Source organism: Canis aureus, chromosome 3, assembly GCF_053574225.1.
Source record: "Canis aureus isolate CA01 chromosome 3, VMU_Caureus_v.1.0, whole genome shotgun sequence".
Classification (NCBI taxonomy): Eukaryota; Metazoa; Chordata; class Mammalia; order Carnivora; family Canidae; genus Canis; species Canis aureus.
The window spans coordinates 46,271,233-46,296,890 of NC_135613.1; the positions used below are offsets into that span (position 1 = coordinate 46,271,233).

Sequence of the window (25,658 nt, forward strand, 5' to 3'; positions counted from 1 at the left end):
TTGAACTAGATCTGAGGGCAATGAGGTGCCAGAAGGATATGTGAAAGTATGAGCTCTGGGGAAATATGGCCTGGGTTCAAATCCTATCTCTGTGCCTTCCTGTGTGACCTGGGGCAAGTCCTATAACCTCTCTGAGCCCATTTTCTCACCTGTAAAATGGTGGTAGTAGTTTCCACCTCATACAAGTATTCAGCAAGTGAATATAGGGAGGCTGCCCAGCTGGAAATTTCCTGGTCCCCCACCCCACCCCCACTGCCATCATCACATTATCTGAGCCCCAACTCACTTTAGAGAGGGGGCATAGGCTCCAGGCAGGCAAGAAGGAATAGAGGGAAAGAATGGGAAGGAACCCCAGGGGGAGGATCCCAGTGAGCAAAGGCACCATGGCCTCTATTCTTATAGCTGTAATTTTTCAACTTTCAACTTAATTGGACTCTCAGAGTATTCTTTTTTAAATTTTTATAAAGTTTTTTTTAAATTTTTATTTACTTGAGAGAGAAAGTGGGTGAGAGAGACAACGTAAGGGGAGAAGCAGAGGGAAAGGGAGAAGCAGACTCCCCGCTGAGCAGGGGGCCCTATGCGAGACTCCATCCCAGGATCCTGGGATCATGACCTGAGCCAAAGGCAGATGCTCAACCACTGAGCCACCCAGGCATCCCTTAGACATTGCTTAAGCACTCAGCATATGACAAGAAACAGCCTGGGACAAAGAAGACCACGAAAGAAAAGGCAGAAAATTCACCAACACAAACATATTTATGATGTTGCTTATCAAAACCTATCACAAGCAAAAAGGTAAATGAAAATGTGTTATAAAAAGGACTGTTGTGCTTAATATAGAAAGAGTTCTTATAAATCAACAAGAGAAAAGGGCGCGATAGGAATATTAGAGTGTAGAGTTGGGCTCTCCGCTGAGGATCATGTGACCCCCGGTGACTGATGACTCAGGAATGTGCATACCTCACAACCTCAATGTGAGATGGCCCCTCCCAGTGGAATGCCTTGAGCTGCCTTCCAGAACTCAATGCATCCTTCAAGCTCCAAGGATACTTCCTCTATAAAGCCTTCCAAGATTTCCCCGGGGTCCCCTGTTGCTCCTTGCTGAGTCTTCCAATGTCACGGGCCCTGGAACAGAGTGCCTGACTTTGGCTGAATACCTGGCATCGCATTAGAGAATGTTCCAGGTGGAATAACACAAACATTTTTGACAGAGGAGTAAATAAGGCACAGAGAGAGCATGGCCATGTCCAAGGTTACCATCCACGAGCTGAGCCAGGTGTCTTGCCTCTGGTCCCTCTGTGCTCCAGCCACCTCTTCCCTGATGAGCCCTCCAGACCTGCCTTGTCCCCATCAGGGAAAAGGCTCCACCTTGGGAGCCATATTTCTTCCTAACAGGCTGAGCCCCATGTGACGCCTGTCCAGGATAAAGCTGGGCAAATCAGAGCCTGAGACCCTGGCCTCAGTCCCCCAGTGACCCTAACGATCTGCTGAGGGGCACACAGAGACAGTTGTCTTTCTTCCCTCTTTTTTGCCTCCTTATTTGGTAAATGTAGTTTTATTTGGGGAATAGAAAATGCCCTGGGGGCGGGGGTGCTGATAGACCTCTGAGGGGCCTGGGGTTCCTTCTGGCATGGGCAGGAGGCTGAGCTCTAAGAGGAGGAGTCCAGAAAATAGAGGGCTTTCTAGAGGGACCAGCATTTCACACCAGCTTAGGCCTGGGAGCACTACCAAGGCCCCAGGCCTTCACATGCTCACCACAATGGCGCTTAACAGTTATGCACTCAGTCAGTCGGCAGGTATCTGCTGAGCCTCTGCGAGATGCAGATAGGGTGCCTGGGGCAACCCCCAGTGATTCCAGAGGCAGGGTGGGCAGTATCCTGGAGGTTTTTCAGCTTGCCTGAAGGACAACTGTGACACTTGACTTGAGACCTGCAGAAGGAGAGCATCTGTGAACTCCTGGAAGTGGGAAGAGCAACTGTGAAGACACGTAGTCTGGAATGTTGCTCCACGTGTTCAAGGACCCAGAGGGAGAGTGGCAGGGCTGGATTGAGTGTGCCAGGGAGAGGGCAGGAAGTAAGAGGGGACAGGATCAACTCAGAAAGAGAGAGCACCTGGTGGGGACACATAGCCCTCTGGATGCATGAGAGCCCCTGGGCCCCTTCTTCCTCACTGCCAGTGGCAGTAATAGCCCATGTCCCAGAAATGGTGCACAGAGGAAATGCTTCCCACCTCCTTGCCTTGCCACATGCCAGACCCTCTGCCCAATGTCTTCTCTTCCTTACCTTCCCTCAAACTCCTACACATCCTTCAACACTCACTTCAAAGTCTCTACCCCTTGTGCTTCCCTCTATCTTCAATCAGACCATGCTGGATGGCAATTACATACCCCTCTCAGTCTCCCCCACCAGGCCAGGGGCCCCCTGAGGCCAGGGCCCGGGTCTGACTGCCCCGAGCATGGGGCCAGGTTCTGGAAAAGACTAAGGAGGGCAATGGGGACTGAGCCTCAGGAGGCCCCTCCTGAATCTGCCACTGTGACCCAGGAGTACCCTTGAGCCAGCACTGCAAGACAGCAGGCAATATCTGCAGTCCATCCCAAGACCACTTCCGTCGGAACTTGTCATGGGATATTGCCCGGTCTGGCCTCAGTTTCCCCATCTGCCAAACGAGAGGTTCTTCTGGGTCTTATTCATTTTGTCTCAGGGAGAAGGCTGTGGCCTGAATGGGAGTCGCCCACCTCCTTCCCCATTAACTGCTCCAAGCAGTGCGGCCCTGCAGGGAGCAGGTGTCTGGCTGTCATCATCAGAGCCCCCTCTGAGCTCCAGGCAAGCCAACAGAACAGGAAATAGCAGCTCTCTGCCATGTCAGCATGGGGGCTCCAGGCCAAGCCTTGGGGTGCTGGGGGGTCCTCCCACCCCTCATGAGACCCTGCTGGGAAACATCACAATGCCTGCCTCCCCAGAACAGCCAGGTAGGTGGGGCTGAAGATGCAGGGACCCCTTTCTCTCTGCCACGGCCACGTAAACTGAAGCAGAGATCACAACATAGGCCACCTGTGTTGCTCCCCAAACCCTCATGAGGCCTGCCCAAGGACATGAGAAACAAAACAAATGACGGGAAAGACGGGGGTCGAGGGGTCTGGAGGACTCTGCGGGGAGGGGGCAGGGCTGTGTGGTCCCTGCCACACCAAGCACATTCTGGTAAGTTCCATGTTGTGGCCCCAAACTGAAATCCAGGGCTCTCCGAACTTGATGGGAGAAACACTTTTCCCCTTTTCTCTCTGCAAAGTGTACGGCTCCCTCTGTGACAAGTGGAGGCAGCAGAGCACAGCTGCCTGGCGCCCTGCGCAGGGGGTACTCGGGTCTCCCTCCGCTAGGTCTTGCTATCCAAGGTGTTATTAGGCAACAGCATGCTAGTTGCTGTAGCACCCGTTCCAACATCACGCGTCAATCAATAGTTCAGGTTTCGGGTTTCCTCTGTGGTCCTGTGTGGGTTCGCTCATGCATACAAATATATTATCCTGAGCGAGTGGGCGTCAAGGCACCCCGAGACAGCCAGACCGTGACTGGGGCCTCATCTGGAAATGGTGGGGTTGCCTGGGCCATCTCGTTCATTCGTTCGTTCATTCATCCCTTCCACCAGCATGTCCTCAGCGAGCACCAACTCCAGAGACGCCCTGGACAAGGTGTGGTGTGAACAGGGTGAAAACTCTGGACCCCCTGGGTGTTCATAACAAGCAGGAGGAGAGACAGACATTCCAGAAGCAAAGGAACAAATGAAGAAGATTCGGGCTGCACTTGAGGGCTGTCCAGCCACCTGGGGAGGTGCGGTCTGGCCACCAGGGAGGAGGAAGCCAGGGCTTGTGAAATGGGGCCCCAGCAGGGAAGGCAAGTGCACAGGCCAGAGGCAAGGAGGGCTGGGCGCCTGCCTGAGGGAGGAGGGCCAGCAAGAGGAAGGGGGGCAAAATGAAGTATGAGAGGGCATGTGCGGAGCCTCCGCCTATGAGCCACCTAGGATGGCCCTGGTCAAACCCAGAGTTGCTGGGGAGTCCTTCCCAGGCCAGGAGCATGAACCTGAGGAATTTGAGGAATTCTCTGGAACACAGGGAACAGTACGGACAGCATCTTCTTCCATGCATTTTCTCACCTAGTCCTGGGTGAGGTACAGCTTGGCCCAATGTCACAATGAGACTGAAGCTCAAGATGGGAAGGGACCCATAAGCTAGAGGGCAACGGACAACGTTTTAACCCCACGGCTGCCTCATCCTGATCTCACCATCACACACGCTTTTGCAACCCCAACAAACTGAACTGCACACCCACCGTGCATCAGGCACGCCCAACACTGTGACATACGCTACTATAATGCATCGGGTCAGTCCTCTTGACAGAGGCCAGAGATGGGCTCAAAGAGGGCAAGCACCTTGCCCACGGCCACACAGCTGGCCCGAGCAGAGGGGATGGGAATCCAGGATTTCCAGGGACATGGGAACAGAGAGTCTGGACTTGACCACACCAGCCTGGCCCTAAAGTCTCTAGGAGAAACCACAGTGTCCCAAGGGTCTCAGGACCGCCTCCCACAGTGAAACTTCCCTGGCTGTGTGCTGCTGTCTGCCTCTCCCTCATAGCCAACTAGTGCTGCGGGGAGGCAGGGGCTGCGGGGAGGCAGGGCTGCTGGGGCAGGGGACTGGTGCCCAACCCATTCGGCTCTGGCTGTGCTATGTGACCTTGAGCCACTGGTCCTCTCCTCGCCTGTGTCCAAGAGGATAAAGTATGTTTGCGGGCATTTGTCTTGGAGCAGGATGTGTGAACATCAGGTTTCTGTCCAAGGGCAGGTGGGACAGCCACTGAGAACTCCAGGAAAAGCTTTCTCATATCTGAAGCTTTTATTTAGCACCTACTGTATGTGCCTCTCAACACTACTTGGAGACACTGCCTGGATCAGGCAGAAGAATCAGAGTCAGCACACCAAAGCCACAGGCCAGCCATTCCTGGAAGGCTGTCTCCTCCTCAGGCTAGGTATCCTGGAGAGGTCATGTGTATCCAGTGGGGGAGGTGGGGTATGTGGCCAGAAGCAAGGAGGATGATGAAGCTACTTCGTACCTCCATTCTCACGTCAGCATCTGACAGCTGGAGGGAGATTTTGGGGGGCTATAGATTCTTCCCACACTCTGCCCCTGCCCGTTCCAGCTTGCCCTGCCTCCAGCTTTAAGATACATAATTATAGGATTAATCCTTGCCTCCATTTCCATATCAGTTAAACAGGCCTAATTTTACTGCCTGCCTGATACAACTGGTGGGGAATTAATAGAGTTAAACTGTGCACAGGGCCCAGATCAGGGGTCCAGCACCCAGTAGGTGCTCACATGAGGCACATCCTTACATGGACATAAGGTTTGGGGTATGGGTGCATGTTTTTCTAGAAGGATCAGTGATGTGTAGGCACCTGACCTCCCTTTACATTTCCCCTTGAGTGAAGGATTTGGGAGCAGGAAATTTATTTGGGAAGTGATCCTGGGAGTGAGGAAACACAGGGGAAGGACGGCAGCAAGTCGGAGGGGTGCTGATGAACGAGTCCCTGCCAAGGGAACCCAGGCTCCAGCCCGCTGGTGCCTTGGCTATCCCCCCCAGGGGGCAAAGATGATCCCAGAGGGGTCTGTAGTGTTGTGGGAAGGAGGAGTTGCAGTGGCCTGACGGTGTCTACCCCACCAAGGGGTACAGGGCCTGGGAGGCAAGGGGGGCTGGGGGAGGAGTGACTAGGAGGTGTTAATTCCCAGGGCTGCAACTGCAGGCAGCTCTGGTGACCAGAGGAGGCACTCCTGCAGAGTTAGCGTGTGCACAGAAGAGGGAGATAGGAAGTGGACAGTCCCGGGAGCTTGTGTCTCACGCACGGCACAGCACACATGCGTGTAGTGTGCACGGCTCTGTGTGCCCCTGCTCCTCTGCAGGGGCACACGGGTCCCTGTGCAGTCTACTGTGTGTCGTGCACTGCACACACACACACGGGGCTGTGCTTTCCCAAGGACAGATCTGTGCTGCTGTTTGTGCTGGGGTTGGACACCACAGTATAGGTTCCTGTGTGTCTGCTCTTGCACACAGCTGTTTGTGTGTGTGTGTGTGTGTGTGTATTTTATATATAATGTTTAAGCTTTGTGAGGCATGTCTGCTCAGGGCAGGTGCACATGCACGCACTACAGTCCGTCACCCAACCCTGGTTGGCAGTGGTCATGGGATGGCAGAGATGGCCTGGTCACCTTGGCAACAGGGCAGGAGCCTGCTAAGCTGGGACAGCTTTGGTTCAAAGGAAAAAAAAAAAAAAAAAACCCAAACCCCTGAACACAAAGAGGCTGGGGGAAAGAAAAGGAGGTGGAGGGCTGGGAGGGGGCAACGCTCAGCCCCTACCCCCTGGCTCTGCTCACGGCCCCCCCACCCCCACTGGGTGGTCCAGGGTCCCGTCGCTGAGCTAGCTGAGCGCTGCCGGGAGCCGAGGCGCAGGTCCACGGTCCCATACGTGGCCCAGCTTGCTAAGTATCCCCCATGTAGGGCCCGTTTAGAATCCCAAGAGCCTCCCCCACCCCAGGAAGCAAGCAGGGACCAGGTGGGGCCATAGGCCCTGAGGGCCAGAAATGGGAGCCCACGCCCAGATTCACCGAGCCCCGGAAGAGGGCGCCCGAGGGAGACACTAGGCACTTTGCAAACCGGGGGACGCTGGGCCGGGCCCACACACAAGTCACCCTCTCTGGACAATTAGTGCGCTATCTGCACGCGCTGCCCCCGGCCAGGCCATTAGCCCAGATCCTGCGATGACTTATTCATGAGCCCCTCGCTGCGGCCCCGCCCCGCCCCGCCCCGCCCCGCCCCGCCAAGCGCCGCTGCCCGCGGCTATAAATACCCCCAGAAGCCGCGCCCATCTGCTCCGCCGCCCCCAGGCCCAACCGAACCCCCACAGCGGCGGCCAACGGGGCCCTCAGGCAGGGCAAGTCCCACGTCCCCTTCACCCCGCCTTGTGAGCCCGGGCAGGACGGGGCTTTATCCTGCCCCCCCGCTGTGTCCTCACCAGGCCTCACCGGAAAGAGCCGCTCTTATCCTCATGTGACCGGTGAGGAAAGGGACAGTGAAGTCGCTTACCTGGGCCACACTCTGTCGGAGGCACAGGGGGGCCCCCCACTGGCAGGCAGCCCCGGCCCGACCTTTGGCCTCCCTGGGTCCAGAGCACCCCTGAGCAGCCTGTGCCGAGACCTCGGGCGGGGGACCCAGCACTCTGCACCTCGGCAGACCCTGACACAAGCGACCCTTACGAACCTACACAGAAGCCAGTAGGCATAAACCACATCTTCTTTATCAGAAAGGGAGACAGAACGTAAAGACTGCTAACTCTGGGAAACGAACTAGGGGTGGTAGAAGGGGAGGAGGGCGGGGGGTGGGAGTGAATGGGTGACGGGCACTGGGTGTTATTCTGTATGTTAGTAAATTGAACACCAATAAAAAAATAAATAAATAAAATAAAATAAAATTAAAAAAAAAAGAAATTTATATAAATTTCATGTCATGAAAAAAAAAAAAAAAAAAAGAAGCCAGTAGGCGAGTTAGGTAGCATGAGCCCTGTTCTACACATAAGGACACGGGGCTCAGAGAAGTGACGCGACTTGCTCAGGGTCAATGGCCGGGAATGGAAGCCAGGTGACCTTGAATGATCACGGGCTCTAATCCAGGCCTTGGGTGAGCCCACTGAGGTGTCTGGGGAGCAGCCCCTGGGAAAATGAGGATGGCCCAGTACAGTCAGTGCCCACTGCGATCTGAAGCCACAGCCATGCAGGGTCCCCTCACCTGCCAGGGGGTGGCCCTACCTCAACGCCCAGAAGCCAAGGGGAGGCCTAGGTTGGCTGGCTCTCCTAACTCCAGCTGTCAACACAATGGCAGGTGTGAAGGACACTCGAATCAGAGTGCTACCCTCTGGTCATCGTCCTCATAGAGAAGGAGCCCCCATGCAGCCAGATAGGCCAGGCCTCATCAACGTTGGGCTGGGGAATTCTGGAAACCCCCTGACCACTCCCAGGGCATCCCCTAACCCCCAGCTTTCCCGGAGACCCGCGGGAGCGGAGCTGGCTAGAATCCCAAATCCTGCCAGACAGATTGGCCCCCTTTTCAGGCCTCTCAGCATCCTCATCTGTAAGATGGGCTCTGATGTGCCTCTGAGGCCTGAAGTGGGCATGTGAGGACTTGGTAGACAGCACAAGGCCCGCCTGCAGTGATCACCCAGCAAGTGGCCACCGTGCATTCACATTATTTGCAAAGCCCAAGGTAGTGCACCTGTTTGAATCCAGACTGCACAAGCTTTCCAGTGGGCCAGCTCTGGGTTCAAATTCCAGCTCTGTGACTCCCTGGCTACGTATCTGGGGCACCTGGCTGCCCCTCTCTGAGCCTCAGTTTCCTGCCTGTCAACTGAGGATGTCACTCCTTCCCCATAGGACCGTGGGCACAAAGCAAGCCCAGGTGTGTACAGCACTCATCTCTGACCTTGGCAAGCACTTGGGAGGCAACCAGCCCCTCACTCCCATTTCAACTCCAAGGCCAGGGCAGCAGGCACCTCCGAGCAACCCCTGGCCATTATCTGCCTGTTAGGGACCCAGTGAGGCCAGCATGCCAGGCTCAGAAGGGACAAAGGACAAAGGACAGCAAGACTGTGGCCCAACTGGGGAGCAGAAGGAGTCCCAGGCTGGCCATGGACATCCAGGGCCCAGAGAGGGCAGGCTGTGTGTGGGCCACACACAGGACAATGCAGGGGTAGCAGGAGAGTCCCACTCACCCTGCCCAAACTGAAGCCAGAACACCCCTGCTCGCTCCCTGGTCCAGTCCATGGCCCCTGCCCGCGCACTGACCATGTTCAAACTGCTCTGTCCCTCAGATGTGGTGAGGCCTTGGCCAGGTGATTCAGCACTCTGGGCCTCAGTTTCCCCCTCTGTAACACAGAGGTAACAAGAGGGGATTGCTGTGATGACAAATGAGTTCATAGAGAAGCATTATTATCACTATCACCATGATTAGCAGCAGCAGCATTTCTGTGCCAGGCACTGGGGGTATGGAGGGAAGAGGCCCATGGACCCCAGCACTGATCACACTGTGTTCATGGCCTCTGTGCCCACTGGCCAGTTCCAGGGGTCCTCAAGCATCTTCAGGCATCCCTTGGCTATGGCCCCAGCAGGGCCAAGAAAGAGTTTCTGGAAACAAAATGACTTGACATTTTCTGACAGTTGATCTCTGGACATAGTGAACCCCCAGCAGGTCCCATCTCCATAGGCCTTTACCCAGGCTGTCCCCCTAACCCTCAGAGTGCCCACCTCCTGGCTGACCTCCGGCTTGTCCCTCAGGCTCCCGGACTGGGTTTGGGGACTCCCCTAACCCTCTGCAGTTCTTGGGTTTCTCTTTGAGATAGCCCTGACCACACCAGGCACCCCTTCCCTTATCCTCAGACTCAAGCTGACCTTCTAGTCCTTGATGCATCTCTGGAACCACCCAGCACAGGGCCAGGCATGGAGCAAGGGCTCCATGTCTGCATTCAGAACAACAATGATCTACAATGAGAGTTCATGTTTACTGAGCATGTACAAACCCCCAGACCCTCTCTGCGTGGACAAGCACAACAGAGTCCTCTGAGGTAGATACTATAATTTTCCAGAAGAGAAACTGAGACCCAGGGAGATGGCCTGGGAACACTGGAGACTTTATGTGGGCCACAGCCCGGATCCAGACTCCCCTCTCTGCTCCAGCCCATGGGGTGGCAAGAGAGACCAGCACTCATGACCAGCAGTGCCCCTTGGTGACCCCTCGGAGACTGCAGAAGCATCCTTCTGCAAAGACGGACCTTTGGCACTCAGTGTGGGGATGGGACAGAGGAGGAGTAGGGCGCACGGGCTGGCCTCAGACCCGAGAGGCCGACCTGTGGAGGCCAGGCCTCTGTGGCCTCATCTGAGACAAGTCTGGTGTGGGAGGCAGAGTAGGCACTTGGCAATCAGCTGGTGAAGGAGAGGGTGGAGGGGCCTCACGGCCTCAGACCTGCTGGCCTCCCTCCACTCCAGCTTCCACCAGCCAGGGGCAGGTCAACCCAGATGGGAGTTCCCAAAGGCAAGGAGCGACTCGGGCTCCTGGACACGAGGCAGGGCAGCATGGGGCGGGGCAAGCAGGCCTGGCCCTGGGAGCAGCCCACAACAAAAGGGTGGGCCGTGTGCACCCTTGACGCTGGGCTTCGGAGGGCTGCTCTGTGAGCCAGGGCCAGACTCTGAGACTGGGGCTCGGAGGAGCACTGGGCACCCCAGAAACTCCCTTCAACCTCTCTGAACCTCACGTCTTCATCCAGAAATGGGGACGACAAGGGTAAGGCATCCTCTGGGGTTATCATGTGAAAGCAGAGTGTCAACACCCGTAAAGCTCTGAGGCAGGAGAAGCTTCTAGGAGACGGCCTTTCCAGAGACCCACGAGCCTGCAGCTTCCCTCCAGCTGCCGGTGGAGGGTGGGCGACAGGTGAGCAGAGAACCCAGGAGGTGGGGCGCTGCGGGTACCAGGACACAGGGAGCAGTGGCAGAGTGATGGCCCGGGGGACAATAACAACCCAGCCCTGGCCTGGAGGCAGCCTCAGCCCCTCTCCAGAAAGCAGGAGGGCTGGGCAAGAGGGGCAGAAGTTATGGAGGGTCAGAGCAGGTGGGATGGGGCCCCAGGCAGGGCCGCGAGCCATGCCCACCCATGCTGTCCCCATGAGGTCACACCCTCTTCACTCATCACAGCACACACATCTCTCACATCTGCTTACAAACCGCAGGCATCCGCCCTCTACGTGCTCAGGGCCCCCACAGCGCATGCACAGCCTTGCACCCCCCATCTCTTACGCCCACAGCCACTGCCCCAAAACTGGCCCCATCACTGTGGGCCACAACCATCTCTACTGTCTGCCACTTGGGCAGTCTGGCCTCGTCGACACAGCTGGTCCCAAGTCCCACGCTCAGAGCCCCTTGCCTGGGATTCATCTCCCGAGGATGACGGGTTGTAAGGAGGGGAAGCAGAGAGGTGGGTAGGGGCCCGTGAAGCCCCCCAATCCCAACAGTCCCAGCAGCCCAAGCCAAGGGGAGCCAGGTGGCTGGGACCCCCTCCAAACCCAGCCTCCAGGCACAGGCCTGGTGGGGGGCTCCTGCCGGATCCTCAGCACTGACAGGCTGATTAAGGGGTGGGAGATCAGCTGGGCCTGTGCCTCCTGCCTCAGCAGCTGCAGCCTGGGGAGGAGGCAGGCAGCCGGAGGGGGCTCCCCCTGGGAGGTGGTCTCCATCTCCTGCCTGCCTCTCCATCCCCACATCGGCAGGCAGAGCCACCCTCCACCAGGGAGCCCTGCTTGCGGGACTAGGCACTGCCGAGCCCTCATGTGTCCCCGACCCCCAAGTGGGCATAGGCTGAGCGCCTACTGTATGCAAGGCCTGTGGGAACTCCTGGACACAGGGCCCTGCTAGGACCTTGAACTTATTGTTCCCATTTTGCACACAGGGTGACTGAGGCTCCAAAAAGTGGCATGCCTGGACTGTTTCCTGCAGAAGGCGCTCTCTCAGGAAGAGAGGGGATGGGCAGCTGCTTCGGGACACGCTCCCCCCCTCCCCATGCAGGCCACACACCTGGCACTCTCCACAAACTGCCCTGGGACACCCTAAGGACAGCCCTGAGGCGAGACCAGCATGCCTGCACCTGTTCACCTCTGATGAGGAGCCCGGACAGTGGCTGAGCCAGGAAGCAGTCCTGCCAGAAGGTGGAGCGGTGGCTGGCCCTCCCCTCCTAAGGCCACCACCAGCCCTGCCTGGAGTTGTGGGGGCTCGTCTGCAGCAGGGTGGGGCAGGGGCAAAGGTTCAGGAGAAGGTAGGAGCTGGATTCTGGGGTTCTGGCTGTGGGGAGTCGGAGGTGCCCACAGACACGCAGGGCAGATGCTGTTGGACAGGGAAGTGGCTGAGCCTGGCCGTGGATGGCAGGCGGGGACTAGAGACAAAACCAGGAGCTGGCTGCAGGGACAGCTGAGGCCCGTGGGGGGAAGGAGAGCGCATCCTAGCAAGTGGACTTCGAGTGCTGGGGTAGGTGTTGAGCCACACAAGCCTTTCCAGGGGGAGTAGGGGCTCTGGACCCAGACGGCACTGATGGTGAGCAGGACAGACTGTGGAGGTACCCATGGGGGACACAGGTGACCTGAACCTGAGTAGTTTTCACTACCATCATAGGTATAAAGATCCGAGATGAAGGCCAAGAGGTAAAGCTGGGGAAAGCAACTGGGGACATAACCTGTGAGGAATTCTAGGGTTATAGAGAGCAGAAAAATGAGCTGAAGCTAGTGTGGTGGGGGTGGAGGGCAATGGCAGTCGAACGAGAGTGTTTTTAATGTTGGAAGATACTACATCCTCAGAAACTTAAACACAGGGTTGCCATCTGACCTAGCAGTTCCGCTCCTAGGTAGGAACTGAAAACCAGTGTTCACACAAGCATGACTGTTCACAGCAGCACTACTCACAATAGCCAAAGGTAGACACAGCCCAAACACCCACCAACCGCTGAAGGACACAAAAACTGTGGTAGATCCATCAATGGAATGTCATTCAGCCATAAAACGAATCAAGTCCCAATCCAAGACACGGATGAGCCTCAGAAACAGTTTGCTAAGTGCACGAAGCCAGACAGAGAAGGCAGCATGCTGTACGATTCTACGTGTATGAGTGTCCAGAGTCAGTACACACGCAGAGAGAGACAGTAGACCCGTGGTCACCAGGGCTGGGAGGCTGGAGAGCAAGTTCATGGGCATGGAGCTTCCTCTTGCCATGAGAATGTTTTGCAACAAGATGAGATACTAGTTGCACAACAGTGTGAAGGTACCAGGTGCCACTGAATGGCTCACTTTAAACGGTTGACTTTAGGTCATGTGAATTCTACTTCAAAAAAAAAAAATTGTCAGGCTTTTAGTTGGGCTCAAGTCTCTTTCGTGTGACTCTTCAAAAACAGAGGCAGGCCTAACTCCTCACACCCACTCAGTGGGGCCACGGCCACGGACCAGAGAGTGGGAAAGAAACACTCACTGTCGTAAGAAAGGAAGAAACAGTACCAGAACTCTGCATGGTCGCCCGGCCACCCACAAGGCCCCCTCACTCATGCTGCTCCAGCCACGCTGGTCCTCGAACCTGGTAAGCATCAGCCACCTTTGGCCTCTCTCTGGGCCCCCTTCCCTCAGATATCCTCCTGGCCCCTCCCTGACTCCAGGAAGGTCCTGATCAGATGTCCCCCTCCTTCTCATATGTTCCATGGCCCATGCTCAGTTGCCCATGGACTTGTGAGGGCAGAGCCTTGGCATCTAAGACTCTTTTCCATGACTATTTTTAAGAGAAGTTTTAGGTTCACAATAAAATTGAGCAGAAGGTACAGAGATTTCCCCATACACCCCGTGTACCCACACATGCACAGTTTCCCCATTACTCACTCACCAGAGTGGGGCATTTGTTATAACTGAGGAACTTCCGCCGACACATCATAATCATCTAAAGTCCACAGTTTACCTAAGGCTAACTCCTGCCACTGTCCTTTCTGCGGGTTTGGACCATGTATAATGGCTTGTATCCATCATCATGGTATCATACGGAATAGTTTCACTGTCCGAAAAATCCTCTGCCCTCTGCCTATTCATCTCCCTTCTCTACCCAGGAGAAGACAACCACTGACCTTTTTACTGTCCCCATGCTTTTGCCTTTTCCAGAATGTCACGTAGTTGGAACCATACAGCACATAGCTTTTTTCAGACTGCCTTCTTTCACTCAGGAATCTGCACTTAAAGTTCCTCCGTAGACATGGCTTGAGAGCTAATTTCTTTTTATTGCTGAGTAGACATGGCTTGAGAGCTAATTTCTTTTTATTGCTGAATAATATTCCATTGTCTGGGTGGACCAGACTTGATTTATCCATTCGCCTACTGAAGAACATCTTGGTCGCTTCCAAGTTTTGGCAATCATGAATAAAGTGATCATGAATAAAACAACGGCATACAAGTTTTTGTGCAGAGTTAGTTTTGAACTTTGGTGGGTAAATACCAGTAAGTGTGGTATGGTGATAGTATGTTTTGTGTTTAAGAAACCATCAAACTGCCTTCCAAAGAGACTGTGCTGGGTTTGCATTCCCACCAGCAATTAAAATTCCTGTTGCTCCTTGTCCTCGCCTGCTTTTGGTGTTGCCAGTGTCCTGGATTTTGGCCATTCTAAGAGGTCTGTAGCGGCATCTCATTGGTTTAATTTGCATGTCCCTAACAACATATAATGTGGAGTGTCTTCTCACATGTTACTTGCCATCCATACATCTTTGCTGAGGTGTCCGTTTGGGTCTTTGGCCCATTTTTTGATTAGGTTGTTTCCTACTGCTGAGTTTTAAGACTTCTTTGTACATTTTGGAGAACAGCCCTTTATCAAATGTGTCTTTTGCCAATATTTTCTCCCAATCCATGGCTTGTCTTCTCATTCTCTGGATAGTCTTTCCCAGAGCATAAGGTTTTCATTTTAATGAAGTCCAGCTTGTCAATCATGGATCGTGTCATGGATGGTGTATCTAAGAAGGCATCACCAGACCCAAAGTCATCTAGGTTTTCTCTTATGTTACTTGCCAGGAGTTTAATAGTTTCGCATTTTACATTTAGATCTATGATCCAATGTGAGTTAATTTTTGTGAAGGGTGTTAAGTGAGGTTGGTGTCTAGATTCATATATATATGTGAATATATAGATTCATACAGCTATGTATCTATATAGCTATATGGATGTCCAGTTCTTCCACTACCATTTATTAAAAAGACTATCTTTGCTCCATCGTATGGCCTTTGTTCCTTTGTCAAAGATGGGTTGACAATATTTATAGGGGACTATTTCTGGGTTCCCTATTCTGTTCCATTGATCCATTCATCTCATCTTGTGTCAATACCACACTCTCTTGATATCTGTAGTTTTACAGATAGTCTTGAAGTCATGTAGTGTCAATCCTCCAACGCTGTTCGTCTTCAATATTATGTGACCTCATCAGGGTCTTTTGCTTCTCCATATAACTTTTTTTTTTAAGATTTTATTTATTCATTCATAGAGATGCAGAGAGAGAGAGAGGCAGAGACACAGGCAGAGGGAGAAGCGGGTTCCATGCAGAGAGCCCGACACGGGACCTGATCCAGGGTCTCCAGGATCATGCCCCGGGCTACAGGCGGCGCTAAACCGCTGAGCCACCGGGGCTGCCCTCCATATAACTTTAATTAGTTTGTTGACATCCATAAATTGACTTGGTATTTTGATTGAGACTGCACTGATTCTATAGATCAGATGGGGGAAGAAATGACATCCTGACAATATTGAGACATAGAATATCTCTCCATTTATGTGGTTCTTTGGTTTCCTTCATCAGGGTGTTGTAGTTCCCCTGGTAAAGAGGTTGTATATATCTTGTTAGACTTATACCTAAGTACTTCATTTTGGGGAGGGCTAATGGCATTGTTGGGGGGATTTTTGTTGTTGCTGTTGTTGTTTTTAGTAGACTCCTCACCCAGCATGGAGTCCAATGCTGGGCTTGAATTCATGACCTTGAGATCAAGACCTGAGCTGGGATCAAGAGTCAGACACTGAACCAACTGAGCAACCTAGGCCCCCTAATGCTGTTGTTGTTGCTTTAAGATTTTATTTGAGAGAGAAAAAGAGAGCAATGGGGAAGGGCAGAGGGAGAGGGAGAAGCAGACTTCCCACTGAGAGGAGAATCTGACACAGGGCTTTATCCCAGGATCACGACCTGAGCCACATGCAGATGCTCAACTGACTGAGCCACCCAGGCACCCAGTTTGTGTTTTTAATCTCAAATTCCACTTGTTCATTGCTGGTATACAAGAAAGCAATTGACATTTGTACATTAACTTTCTATCCTGCAACATTGCTAACATTGCGTATTTGTTCCAGTTTTTTTCCGTTCTTTCAGATTTTCTAAATACACAACCATGTCATCTGTGAACAAAGAGTTTCATCTTTCTTCCCAATTTGTAGATCTTTTATTTCCTTTTCTCACCTAATTGCATTAACAAGGACTTCCAGTATGATGCTAAAAAGCCGTGGTGAAACGGGATATCCTTGCCTTGTACCTGATCTTAGTGGGAAAGCTCAAAGTTTCTCATCGTTAAGTACGATGTTAGCTATAGGGTTTTGTTTTGTTTTGTTTTAGCTAGTCTTTATCAAGTCGAGAAAGCTCCCCTCTATTCCTAGTTTGCTGAGGGTTTTGGTTTTTTTTTTTAAGATTTTATTTATTTATTCATAGAGACAGAGAGAGAGAGGCAGAGACACAGGCAGAGGGAGAAGCAGGCTCCATGCAGAGAGCTTGATGTGGGACTCGATCCAGGGTCTCCAGGATCACGCCCTGGGCTGCAGGCAGCTCTAAACCACTGCGCCACCGGGGCTGCTGAGAATTGTTACCATGAATGGGTGCTGTCAGGAATTTGTTCTGTCCCCGGGAGTGTCCTAGTACTTGGAGAAAGTACTGGCCTATAGTGGGCCAGTCATGACTGCCTTTGGAAGACACAGGTGCAGAGTGTGGAAAAGTGTCTAGCAGAGGGAGATTCACCACAGTAAGAGATCTTGGGTAGGTGAGAGGGGTGGGGGCCCAGTGGACAAGGCAGGATAACGCTCCATCTACAGAAAAGAGAGGAGGGCATGCTAAGGGCCACCGGTGCCAGGACATGGCTAGCTGTGGGGGGGAAGCAAGTAGAAGTTCTCTTCTTAGATGGCTGAAGTTCCAGGACCTCGGAGTGGAAGGCAGGATCCCAGACGGAGAAGAAAGGTTCTGGAACAGAGAGGATGGGGATAGGGCCTAGGAGGCTAATTGGCCACCCCAAGCAACAGAGGGCTGAAACTGGACTCAGGGCTTTGTGTCCTTTCAGTTTTTCTCCCTGTGAGTCTAGAAAGGGTAGGACAGGCCCAAGAGGCAGGTGGCAAGAGACCTCTCTGCCCTTGCCCATGCCTAGGGCCCCAGGGATGTCTCTGAAGGGCTCTCTAAAGTCTCACCGGCTGGAAACTCACCGTGGGAGGCCCTGGTGCCACTGCAGTCTCCTGTGGGGCCTGGAGCTAGAGACCCCTCCCTCGGTGCCTGTTCTGCTCTGTCACCCCCAGCATCCCCATGCTCTGCAGAAACTCCTACTCGGACCACATGGATTAATTTCTCTCTCAATCCACAGTTAAATGAATGAGCAAATGAATGAACGAATGATCGACAGCTCCCTTCATCTGCACAAGTGGCAAACCCGCTGCCATCACCCCCCTGGGGCATCAAACAATATTTATGGCCAGGTCTGCGGACAGCCTGATGCGCCCACCCTCCACATCCACACACGCACAAAACTCAGCCATGGGCAAGGGGCAGGGCTCCAGGGCTATGGGGCCGTGAGCGGATAGAAGTTCCATCTCTGTCTAAAAAATGGATCAAGGGGAGGAACCCCCACCCTGAGATCTTTAGCAATACCTTGACCTAAATCTTTCCCCTGAGTGAGCCTCCCAACACACAGTAGGTGCTCAAACAATGATCTTTTTCCAGTCTCGTGGGGCCTAACAATGGGGGAGACTGGGCCAGCCCCATATTCTGTGGTTGAGGTTACAAGGGATGGACAACAGGTCACTCAGTGTGGGCGTCTGCTCTGGGAGTCCCTCGCCCTCTTTGGGTCTCCATTTCTCCACCTGCAAAATGGACAGAACTCTAGGAACCTTCCATCATCTAGAATTCTGAAATAGTTTTAATATGTGGCACACACATTCATAGTTTAAGTGGGGTAGACTTTGCCCCATTTCTCAGAGTAAGGGGCTGAAGCTCAGAGAGGTGAAGCTGCTTGCCTCGAGACACACAGGGGGATGGGCGCATGTGAATTCAGGCTAACCTGGCTCATGCCCAGCCCAGCATTTCCCAGATCCTTGGCCCAGGGCATCTCCGCCCCCTCAGGGGAACCCGGGAGGGCCTGTGCCACTCCTAAAGGACTTCATGCCTTTGGAGAGAAACTGAGGCCCACTCATAGGACTTCTCAGTCGGGCTCAGATGCTGTTTGGCCATGCACCACGTCCGTGGCCCATCTCTCAAGCCCTCCTCCCACCGCCTGGCCAGGACATTTTGAGAATTAAATGAGATAATGTTCGGGAAAGCACTGAGCACAGCGCCTGGCACCAGAAGACACTGGGTAAACAGTCATTTTCATTATTATTTTTGGGTGCCAAGTCTCAGTGAAACGTCATGCCACTTCCTGAGAAATAAAGGCACCCAGTAACACCATGGGCTGCTGCTTCCACCACCACGGCAGGCGTTTTGCTAAAGCCCCTCCAGATATCCTGAGGGCCACCAGAAACCAAGGGAGGGGGCCGAGGACACCCAGGCTCTCCAGGCCACGAGGCATCGGGCCAGGACATTGCAGCGGTTCGTCCATGCCCTGGCCATCTCCACAGGGACACCGGCTAGTGGCCTGCCATGGCGGGTAGGGAGGGAGAGTGGCAGGACTAAAATGCAGTCCCCTCTCTCTCCGGGGACTTCAAGCTCTCAGGGAAAACCGGACCCCTGAGAAGCCCTCCCCTGGGGCTCGGCTGCAGCCTGGGCTGTCAGAGCCACAATGGGCTGCCCCACAGCCTCTCCCAGCCTCAATTCTGGCATCTGTGAAATAAGGCAGCTGCTTTCCATCCCTGGGGTTAGCTGTGAGGAGCCCCTGGGCTGAGAAAGGGCTCCCCGTGTGGCAGGAGCACTCCCCCTGACTCCCAGAGCCCTCAACCTGGGGGCAGAATGAAGGTCAGGAATATAACCTCTTGGCAGGAGCTGGGAGCAGCAGGAAAACCTACAAGAAGGTGTTCTGACGTGGAAAGCTGCTCCACCTAACTCCAGAACAAGCAAAAGATAAACGGAGCATCTGAAGTGGAAGCCCCGCTCCTCACGTCCAAGACTGGCAGGGTCTGGGTGATAGGTGACACTGGTGGCCGTGGGCACGGGGGGGGGGGTGGGCAGGCGCACCTAACTCTGCTGAGAGGTGGGCACAATGGGATGACCCGTGGAGGGCCCAGCACCAACTGTTCTCAAAGTCACGGAGACACGGGCCCTCTCTGGAACTTTCTGCTTGGACAACCCAGGCATAAGGACCTAGGTACCTGGGTATTTGGTTGGGTGGAGACAGACGTGCATCAGAATGAAGCAGGCTAACTGAAGGGAAAATCAGCCTCATGTGGGAAATGCCAGTTAGATTTCCAAACCATTTCACTGATTGATATACTAACAAAGGGTGTCATCTTCCATGCCCACCCCATCTTCAGGCTGCGTGTCTCCCCTCATTGTTCCCAACAGCCTGATGGGAGGGAGGACCATGAATATCCCCATTTTGCAGATGGACAAACTGAGACACAGAATGGTCGAATAAAATTCATCCATGGACACACGGCTGGGATGTAGCAGAGACAAAGCATGTAACCCCAATGCTCTCTGTCTCCAAAGTACACTGCTAAAAGAGAGTATTTTTCTTAAAGAAAAAAAAAAATGTTAAGATACAGGACAGCAAACCCCGGTTGACGGTGTGCAGCGGGTCAAACAAATGACAGCCCCCATCAAAAACGTGTCCACTTAGAACCTGTGAATGTGACCTTCTTTAGATAATTTTTGCAAATATAATTAAATTACGGATCCAGAAATGAGATCATTCTAGATTAGGATGGGCCCTAAATCCAATGACAAGTGTCTCTAGAAAAGAAGACATGACAAGACCAGACACAGGCAGAGATTGGAGGGATGTGTCGATAAGGCAAAGAACACCGAGGTTTGCCAGCAGCTCCAGAAGCCGGGAGAGACATGGAACATTTCTCCCTCAGAGGCTCCAGAAGGAAGCAACTCGGCCGACATCTTGATTTCAGACTTCTGGCCTCCAAAATTGGGATATAATAAATCGGTGTCATTTTAAGCTGCTCTGCTTTGTGGTAATTTGTTATGGCAGCTATGGGAAACTAATACTGGGTGCAATTTGCTCCCCACTGTCCCTGCGTCCATTTTCTTTTCTGGACGTGGCTGACTGTCCCCCCGGGCTGCTGCCCCTGTGCTCCTTCCACAGCTCCAGTGTGATTCCAAGTGTACAGATTCAGTCAACCCATTTTCCCTACTGTTCCCATTTCACAGATAAGGAAACTGAGACCACCAGCTTGGGTCATAGTTCCAGAGGACCCTTGGAGCCCACTGGGCCACAGCTAGTCCTGTGACCATCGGGAAGGCAGCCGGGTCAGGACAGGGCCCAAAGCCTGGTCACTTGGCCCTGGAGCTTCAGGGCTCAGACACTCTGCTCCAGGACAAGGGCCAGGCCCCATGGGTACCTGTGAGGCTGTGGCTGGCAGGGCCAGCAGAGGAAAGGAAGAGGGCTGCCAGGGTGTCCTCATCACACAGCCCCTAGGGAGGGGTGAGACCACTCTGCAGCTTCCCCATGGACTGCTGGGGCACCCCCTCCAGTGGTCCTGAAGGCTCCCAGGGCCCAACAGGGGGCCTGGCCGCCCCAGGCAGGCAGGTGCTGCCGACAGCTTGAAGCTCAGCAGGCCAAGAAAATGGGCATAGCTGAGCCTCCGGCCCGAATGGCAAAGGGCGGGGGAGCAGAGAAAGAGAGGGCTGCCCTGCCCTGCCCTGCCGTGACCGCAGTGCCGAAGCCAAGAGGGGATGAAGAAGTGGAGGCCTAGATGCAGGCACAGTATTCCTGTCCATTCTGTGAATGAGGAAACTGAGTCTTGGGGTGGAAGAGCAGCAAGGGTGATCCACACTTCTCTCAGACTCAGACTAGCAGATCCTCTCCAGCAGGGGCCCTCAGGAACAAGGCGGCCACTCTCCTTCAGATTCGGCTCAAACCAAGTGACAGGAAGGACAGGGCTGGCCCAGCAGGTGGGGGACCCTGAGATGGACAAGCTCAGAGATGACTCGGCGGGGCGGGGCAGGGTGGGGGTACCAGTTTCCAGAACAGAGGCCCTTCCCCTCAACCCCAAACCCCATAGTACTGTGAAGAAGCCAGTGATGGCAGGGAACACCTTCCCCGTGATGCTCAGGCTGTGCTGAGTGAGAGCTGGGTTGATGCAGAGGGGGTGGGATCCGGCCCTGGGGCTGCACCATTGGGAAGACTGCAAAATGCAGATCCCAGGCTCTGCCCCAGATCCTCCAAACCAGAATTTCTGGGGATGGAGCCAGGAGATCTGGATTCTCCCAATGCTCCCAGAGAGTTCTGAGGAAGGAGGTACCCCATTGAGGATTCGGCACCTCTTCCAGGGCTCAAATGTGCCAATTCTGCAATTCTAGGTTCTCTGTCTCAAAGAGGCTACAACTTCACAACTCAAAGAATCCATGACCTGTGCACTTGGGTGGCTCTGTACATTCAAAGACTCCACAGCTAAGATCTGGAGACTCTGTGACTCAGCCCTCAACCCAGTGCCCATCAAAGGAGAGAGGACGACATCCCTGGGTCTGGAGCACCAGGGCACCAGCAGGGACAGGAGGCGTGTTTATATAACTACATTCCCGAGTTTGCGTAAGCACTCAGACAATCCAGAAAGTTCTCTAATAATGGTCACATCAAGAACATAAAGCTTTGGGGCGGGATGAGGTGGAGACAGGGTTTGAGGAGGAGCAGCTCACTTTCCACCCTTACGCTGGTTTCATACTTTACCACGAGCATATAACACTCAGGTAGTTAAAAACTAGAATTGAGTAATGCAAAAATATGACGCAGTCGATGCTGACTTCCGTGTTCGTTCACTTATTCTTTTCATCCCCTTCCACCCCCCAGACGTCGGCCACCAGCACAGGTACAGGGCACAGTGCCCGACTCGGGAGCCAGAGGTGGCAAGCATGAATGGCACCCACACTCCGACTGGCCGGAGCCTGTGCGCTACCATCCTGCCCGGCTCCGAGACCTGTCGGAGAGGTGCAGGCAGAAGAGATGCCAGCAGCTGGTCCAAAGGTGTCATGTTGAGGGGGTTCCCAGGCCCTGTCCGTGCCCTGCCTCCACAAGGCCACAGCCAAGGCCTCTGCGAAGCCCTGCACCCTGGGCACCCCCAACGGCACATTCGCCTCTGGCTGTAACGTGACCCAGGTGACCCGGACGGCCCCGTGCTCTCCGGGCCTCGCCGAGTACTAGTCCCGGGAAGGGACAGGGCCAGGTCCCCTCAGGCCTCTCCGGTCCTCCTCAGGCCCCCCACAGGCCTGGTCTTGGCCTGGAACCAAGAGACCAGAGGCGCAGGGTCGGGGGCAGGAGGGAGGCGGCCGCTACCACCCAGAACGGCAGCTGCTGGCAGTGATTTATTTTTGCTTTAAGTGCCGGAGAATTGCAGGGCTGGAGCAGCCAGCTCAGGGGGCTCAGGCTGCAGCTGGGAGGAGAGGGAGGTGGGCAGGAGGTGCGGGCTGCCCAGCCCCTCCCTGACCTCTCTTGTCCCCGGCCTCTGAGCCTCCCCATAACACACACACACACACACACACACACACACACACACACACAGCTCTCTACCCGCTCCCTCCTCCTGGCCCCAGTTCTCCTAAGTGAGTCTCCAAACAGCTGCAAGGAGCTCTTGCGGGACAGTCTCGACCACTACCCCTCCCCCACCTTGCTTCTAAGTCGCTGTAGCACCTCCAGCTGGAGTCCTCTCTCTCTGGGCATCAGCCTGCCTGCTCCCACGGGTGGAATGTCAGGTCGCCCCCTTTGCCTAGGACACCCACTCGCAGAGCAGGGGCGGGTCAGAGGTGGAGGACGGTCGCAGACACTCTGGCGAGAGCTCTGATTCTCATTACGAGACATGTTCCCTTTTCTGCCCCAGAGGAGAGCCTCCGGAGCCAGTGCCCCGCCCTGGCACATCTGGCCAAACAGCCTGGCCCCCCCACATCCCCACCCCACCGCCACCCCAGTGCTGAAGCTCAGCAGCCCTGGCCGAGGCCCAGCGCCTTGTAACCTGTCCACTCATCCACAGAAGAGGTGTAAGGCCGAGCTTGTCAGAGGTGACGGGATGATCGCGGGGAATGGAAGGGGCGGTGCTTTGCCAAGTAGAATGCTTGTAGGTTCTTTTTACAACTGGGAAGCTGTTAAAGTTGATAATGGCAAATCTTGAAACAAAAAAATTTTAAAACCTGGGTGTTATACTCAAGAACAGAGACTGGGCAAAGGAGGTGAAACACACTGACAAAACACGAATGGCCAATGGGCATGTGAAAATGCTTAACTGGGCAAGAAATGGAGACACTGTTCCTTCCACCACCCGAACCCCTGTATCCCGGCCTCCCCACATTTTATTGAAGGAAAGCAGAGATTTACCAACGAGAAGAGAAGCGCTGAGGACTGAAGGGCCCTGACTCTCTGCACCTCAGTTTGCTTAGATCTGCAATGAGAATGGCTCCTGCCCCCCTCCCAGGGTTGGGGTGGGAGATATCCTAGGCTGGAAGCAGGCCAAGGGGCAGGGATGTGGCAAGGTTCAGAGCTCGAAGCAGGTGAGGTCAGGCAAAAAGAGCTCAGAGTCGGGGCCTGAAATAAATGCCAACTCCCTCCTTCTCACATAGAAAGATGGCAGACCAAGGGCTCAGAGGAAAGGTCTAAAAGCTGGCTCTGCCCCCCATGAACCCCACAATTCCAGGATAGTGATGTCATCTCTCTGAGGCCTGGTTTTCTCATCTGCAGAATGGGACAGTAATTCTGGCTACCGCTGCTATGAAGCCCTGACCAGATATCAAGGACAATGCATGGATGACCCTACCCACCCATTCCCCACGTGTTTGCTGAGCACCGCTGTAGGCACTGAGGACATAGCTGTGAACAAACTGGACCAAAACCTCTGCACTTCAGGAGCTTCCATTCCAGCAGGAGAGACAGGCAATACACAAGATAAGCAAATTAAACATCATGAGGCAGCTGGCTTTACATTCTACAGTGGAAAAAAAGCAGGAGAGGGGACCCTGGGAAAAGGTATGGCCATGGTATGATCCAGGAGCGGCCTCACAGAGGAAGTGGCATTTGGACAAGACTTGAAGGTGGTGAGGGAGGAAGCTGTGTGGACATCGGGGAGGAGTGTTTTGAGCAGAGGGAGCAGCAAGTGCAAAGGCCCGGGGGCAGGAGGAGGCCACCTATGTTGGAGACACAGCAAGGACAGAGGCAGGAAGGCAGCAGTAGAAAGAGAGGGCAGTCGTGGAGACCAGACTGTGTGGGGCCCTGTGGACCACAGTGAGGACTGTGGCTTTTACTCTGAGTTGGGGCAGGAAAGAAAAGGACCCCAGGAAGATCCTGAGCCCAAGGCTGAGATGAAAGGACACAGACTATGTCAGGTACACAGTAGGTGTTTAAGCAGCCATGCCACTCTGAAGGCTTTATTTTGTGCTCCCTGGGCCCTCGCCAAGCCTGAGTCCTCCAGAGAGATCCAGACCTCAGTCCAAGATGATTGAGAGGGACAGGTCCCCAGCAGGAGCCAAGAGGCTGGGCCCACTGATCCTAGGACAGCATTAAGGCACAGCCAGGGCAGACCTGCTCCCTGGGAGCGATGAGAGAGGGGCTCCTGTTCCTATCTGGCCATGCAGACAGTACTCCATCTGGTGTGGAGGACTGAAAGCCATTAGGGGGCTGGCCCAGGGGTCCCCAAGGTGTCCTCAGCTTCATGCTGCCTCTGCAGGTGCCACTCAAGCACCTGCGCAGGAAGATCTGAGTTGTGGCACATCAGTGAGGGTGGATGGAGAGAAGGGAGGAGGGGTACAGAGGACACAGTGGGAGCAGGAGGCCTGCATCTGAGGCCATCTCCTTCTGCGGCCCTCCATGGGCCTCAGTTTCCCCACGTGTCCCAGGGAAAGCTACCCTGGAATGACAGATTTCAAGGCTCTAGCACCACAAATGCTCACATTCCCCTCCTTCGTGGTTTCCCTTTCCAAGCCGCCATTTCTATACAGATCCCCCCTCCATCCAGAAGCTCCCTCTTCTACTCTCCCCTCACAGGTCTTCTCAGGGGCCTCCCCAGCAGAGGCTTTGATCCCACTTCACAGATGACAGGCTAAATAGTAAGAGAAGTGACTCAGCCACAGTCACACCACAGGCCTCACTCGCCTTGGCCATCTGCCCCAGAGCCTCCTCCCAAACAGTGAGATGCTCGAGGGAAGGGGCCGGGTCTCCACCTATTCCACCGCAGTTTATTAAGCACCTTCTGTATGCCAGACACAGCACATGGTGCCAGGGTCTCTGCCCCCAGAGCTGGCAGCCTGCCATAGATCACGGCACCCCACAGAGGAAGGAGCCCCCATCGACGCTTCCACGGCCACACAGAGCGGCCCAGACACAGGCCCACCAAACATCTCCCGAGCACTGACGGCAGGCCCAGGCCTTCGCGAGGGGCACGTGGCAGGGCACTCGGAGGGCACTCAGGCACAGCGCGGCCGGCCTGGCACACAAAGGCAGCCAGGCCGAGTGTCTGCGGTGTGAAGGAAGGTGCGGCTCTGGCCCTGGGGCGGCACCAGGGCTTGGCATCGGAGGGACACAGGTTCCAGTCCTCCCAGGGCCTCCCTGGGCCTCAGATCTCCTGTCTGTACAATGGAGCTAGTGCCACCCTCCGTACTGGCAGACCATTAGGAAATTAAATCAGGTGGCGGAGTGCTGGGCCCT

At 54.5% G+C, this 25,658-nt stretch overlaps 1 protein-coding gene across 7 annotated transcripts in view; it reads right to left on the minus strand.

The window, feature by feature from the left end:
• Positions 1-25,658, minus strand: part of KCNJ12 (potassium inwardly rectifying channel subfamily J member 12) — a 44,998-nt gene that overhangs the window by 15,425 nt on the left and 3,915 nt on the right. Inside the window, exons 1-3 of one of the 7 annotated variants that reach the window (XM_077892280.1) lie at positions 8,803-8,944; positions 1,756-1,929; positions 961-1,125 (exon numbers count right to left, since the gene is read on the minus strand). The exons of 2 other annotated variants lie outside the window; for them this stretch is intronic. The gene's annotated coding sequence lies outside the window, so the exon portion shown is untranslated. Of the gene's footprint in view, positions 1-960; positions 1,126-1,755; positions 1,930-4,143; positions 4,291-8,802; positions 8,945-25,658 lie in introns of those variants that run through there. 4 more of the 7 variants (XM_077892275.1, XM_077892277.1, XM_077892279.1 and 1 more) reach the window with 4 other exon arrangements.